Source organism: Pinus tabuliformis, chromosome 2_2, assembly GCF_031772625.1.
Source record: "Pinus tabuliformis cultivar Carrire ecotype Pingquan chromosome 2_2, CPIR1, whole genome shotgun sequence".
NCBI lineage: Eukaryota > Viridiplantae > Streptophyta > Pinopsida > Pinales > Pinaceae > Pinus > Pinus tabuliformis.
In genome coordinates, this window is record NC_142300.1 from 455,992,622 (window position 1) to 455,997,287 (window position 4,666).

The following is a 4,666-nucleotide window of genomic DNA, read 5'->3' on the forward strand; positions in this document are numbered from 1 at the left end:
AGTTGAAAAATTAGTTTCAAATGAGTGATATTGGAATTTTTGTTGTATATTTATCCCATAGAAGTTTCAAACTACAAAATTCTCTAAGATTTTAGGAGATATACTAAGGTACTCTATGTCAAATTTTGGAATCATATTTGAAAAATTGGACATTTGGGACGCTATACAAACTCTCTACACATGGGAAGAGATAAAAAATCAGCAATTCTTTGAAAAGTTACCACAACTTTCACTTGGCACATCAAATTTTGGTTAGCCCTTTGGAATTATAGAAAAGACGTATTAAAATAGTATAAGCCAAAATTTCAAAATCATAAGAGATCAAATTTCAAAGATATATCATGACAAAGGTTAACCATTTAAATAGTTTACAAATTAAGGTTTTAAAAGATACGTAATTTACAATTGACATCACTTTCGATTGAAATATCTATTCAAAGTTTATGATAAAGAAGAAAAAGAAAAACATGATTACTTCTAAATTTACTATAAAACTTAAACTTCCAAAAAAATCATCCATAAGTCATGAAGAAATAAAAATATTCAATATTACTTATCCAATCTAAGAAGTCAATTGTGACAAGTGCAAAGATTAATTAAAAAATAATCCGAAAGTAGCCATAATAAAACTATTCAATTTTTTTTCCCTATTTTCAAATAAATTATATAATTATCAGTTAAAAATAAATTATATAATTATCAATTTACCATTGTTAACGAGAAATTTTCAATTTACCATCATTAATAAGACATTCAAATTTGCGATCATAATATTCGAACACTGGGATACACAATGGTAATCTGGGAAAAGTACATGGATATGCATGCTATATTTTATGGGTTGCATGGCCATTCTTCTTGTAACCAATAATCATACTTGGCATACCTTTTGTGGTTGTCTCGTGTCCAATTTAAAACATTTTTCATATTAAATGAATGAATGAATTTAATAATTCTATTTGGATTAAGAAAGAGTGCATATTTCCTTAATCTACCTCAAGTGTGTGATGTTATTATAATATTACTAAATGTTTAAAAACATGACTGAAAAAAGCAATAGATGTTGTATTTAAATGAATATCAACTCTTCATAAATTTATATCAACTTGACTTTTGAATTTAAAATAAGTCGTTAAAAAAATAAGTACGGTTTTTTCTAAAGATCGTTGGTCGATGTTATATTTAAATAAATATCCATCTTAGCGATCGATGTTGTATTTAAATAAATATCCATCTTCTGCTATGATGGTATCAGTCTATGTGTTTTATCCATTGCTTTTGGCTGTTGGTGTAATGATCCCTCTGTTTCCTTCTCCTTTAAGGAGGCTGTCTCCTTCTTCCAAAGTTCTGTAATCTGCTGCATTCTTCGTTATCTTGGGTCATATGTTATTTAGCTGGATCTGTTAGAGGCTTTCAGGATCAAATCTTTGGACTTTGTGGCTTTGGCCAATGGTCATCCTCTGCAAATCTATCGAGAGTTATGTTCGGGAGTTATGTTTTAGCTCTCCCTTTTTGCCTTATGTTCTGTTATATGTCTTTTTATATCTATATATAAAAATATGGTGGTTTTTTTTCCTCTGAAAAAAAAAAAAATATCAACTCTGCATAAATTTATATCAGCCTGTCTATTGAATTTAAATTAAGTGGCTAAAAAATAACTAGCAACGAAGATAATTAGTTGGAAAATGGCATTTTTGTTTTTCTAAAGATAGTTTGTCTTTACATATTTCTAAGATATTTAGTAGTAGATATGGTATTTTTGTTTTTCTATTACTGTTAATTATATATTTAAAACAACAAATTTCGAAGTGTTTCGCAATTATTTAAACATTTTATATTTTTAAAGGAAAAAAAAATTAAAGGTCCCACCGAGACTTGAACTCGGGTTACTGGATTCAGAGTCCAATGTCCTGACCACTAGACCATGGGACCAGATGTATTGTTAACGGAGTAGAAACTGCTTACATACTTTTTCTAGTTTAATAGAAAATTGAAGATGAGATGGCGTTTCGAGGAATAATTAAAGTTGAACCGAACTCTTGCTCGCTGTACTCCAGTAGTTAGCATAATATGTGGTCATATTGGAGCCCAAACCCTGAAGGCGCGATCGAGGCTGTCTGATATAATGTCAGTATTAAACCCCGCGGGGATATCTTAGTAGGGAGACTGAAGATCCGAAGGTCGCGTGTTCGATACGCGCTCATTGCAACAGGTGAAATTGTTCGGTTGTATTTCACTGGATATTAAAGATGACAAAACACAAAGCATGAGAAAAGTTGCGCTGCCTAAATTTGTACGATGTCGAAGAGAAGCCCGATGACAAAGATGATATAGAGATATTGCTAGTACATATTCCTGTAATCATGGGATCCGTGGCGCAATGGTAGCGCGTCTGACTCCAGATCAGAAGGTTGCGTGTTCGATTCACGTTGGGTTCAAAGGCTTTGGTCGTTTGCATCCTTTTTGCAAAGATGCTTTTAATTGTTGTGGAAAGTTAATTTGGCTCAATTTAGGTTTTAATTGTTGTGGAAAGATGCTTTTAATTGTTGTGGAAAGCTAATCAGGTTTAATTTAGGTTTTAATTGTTGCGGAAAGCTAATAAGGCTCAATTTAGCTCTAAATGATGGCAACTAATATTTATCAGTTTATATAGCTTTAAATGATGATAACCAATATTTACTAGTGTACATGTCCATTAATGCACAAGGCTGTATATGGTGGTCGCAAGCATGCTTTTAATTGTTGTGGAAAGTTAATCATGCTCAATTTAGCTTTAAATGATGGCAACCAATATTTATCAGTCTATATAGCTTTAAATGATGACAACCAATATTTACCAGTTTATATGTCCATTAATGCACAAGGTTGTATATGCCCATCGGTAGATTTAAGTAAGGATATTGTGGAAAGATAATTCGTAATCATGCTCACTTTAGCTCTAAATGATGGCAACCAATATTTATCAATCTATATGCCCACCACTAGACTTAAGTAAGGATATAATTTCGCTGTGAGCATGCTTGCCCCATTAATGGGCATATAGACAAATAAATATGCATCTTTAAAACTATTTAAGTTTCCATAGCTTCCACCATTAATGCCATAGTGGTATAAAACTATGTCCATTAATGCATGGGGTTGTATATGCCCACCGCTAGATTTAAGTAAGGATATAATTTAGCCGTGAGCGTGTTCGCCCATTAATGGGCATACAAACTGATAAATATGCATCTTTAAAACTATTTAAGTTTCCATAGCTTCCACCATTAAAGCCATAGTGGTATAAAACTATTCATGGTTTACACTATTAAGCATTCTCTCTAAAAGAATTGTGTCATAGTGGTATACAACTATTAATGCACTAGGTTGTATATGCCCACCGCTAGATTTAAGTAAGAATATTGTGGAAAGATAATCCGTAATCATGCCAATCATGCTTTAGCTCTAAATGATGGCAACCAATATTTACTACTTTATATGTCCAATAATGCACGGGGTTGTATATGCCCACCGCTAGATTTAAGTAAGGATATAATTTAGCCGTGGGCATGCCTGCCCATTAATGGACGTATAGTCTGATAAATATGCATCTTTAAAACTATATAAGTTTCCATAGCTTCCACCATTAAAGCCATAGTGGTATAAAACTATTCTTGGTTTACACTATTAAGCATTCTCTCTAAAAGAATGGTGCCATAATGGTATACAACTATTAATGCATGGGGTTGTATGTGTCCACTGCTAGATTTAAGCAAGGATATAATTTAGCCATGAGCATGCCTGCCCATTAATGAGCGTATAGACGGATAAATATGCATCATTAAAACTATTTAAGTTTCCATAGCTTCCACCATTAAAGCCATAGTGGTATAAAACTATTCCTGGTTTACACTATTAGGCATTATCTCTAAAAGAATGGTGCCATAGTGGTATACAACTATTCATGGTTTACACTATTAAGCATTCTTTCTAAAAGCCTTATCTAGCGTTCTCTCTAAAAGTGCTATCCAGTAATCCTTTGAATGTAGATTTGTCACTCATCATGTTACCTATACTCTCTCACCACCTTTAAGATTGATGAAAACCTTACTAAATGTATTTAATTTATAGAAACTTTAAAAAGGAGTTAACAAGTGACTATTCCTTAATGCTCGGTAGCCAAGAGCATCCTTTCTTTTAACTCCATTGAATAAGTCCTACAAAGCAAGGTTTTAATTTGTAATCCTTTGATTTGATCACTAGTCTAGAATTTCTTAAGTTCTTGTAGTCCACACCTCTTTAAATCTATGCACAAGAAGGGAGAAATCACTGCCACCACTGAAGCCATAGTGGAAACGTAGCCTTTGGGACACATAAATGAATAAAATTGTCCCTTCCTCACGTTGTTGAACATTCACCCTAAAAGTCCCCTCAAATAATCCTTAGAGGGTGGATGTGTCACTCATCAACCCACCTATACCCTCTCACCTTTGGGATTGATGGAAATCCTACTAAATGTATTAAATCTTATAGAAGACTTTTGAAAATGGTGTTGTCCCTTGTCTTGCACGTAGACCATATAATGATTGTTGGTAGGGAGCTATGAAGACTTACCTCATGATCATCAAACCATCTTCCAATGCTTCCTTCATTAATTTAACCTTCCAAAGTTTCCTTTTGGTTGTCA

At 32.9% G+C, this 4,666-nt stretch overlaps 2 non-coding genes across 2 annotated transcripts; one reads left to right on the forward strand and one right to left on the reverse strand.

The window, feature by feature from the left end:
* Positions 1-1,860: 1,860 nt before the first annotated feature.
* Positions 1,861-1,932, reverse strand: TRNAQ-CUG (transfer RNA glutamine (anticodon CUG)). The gene has a single exon. It is a non-coding gene; the product is annotated as a tRNA-Gln (tRNA).
* Positions 1,933-2,366: 434 nt separating this feature from the next.
* Positions 2,367-2,438, forward strand: TRNAW-CCA (transfer RNA tryptophan (anticodon CCA)). The gene has a single exon. It is a non-coding gene; the product is annotated as a tRNA-Trp (tRNA).
* The last annotated feature ends 2,228 nt before the right edge of the window (positions 2,439-4,666 follow it).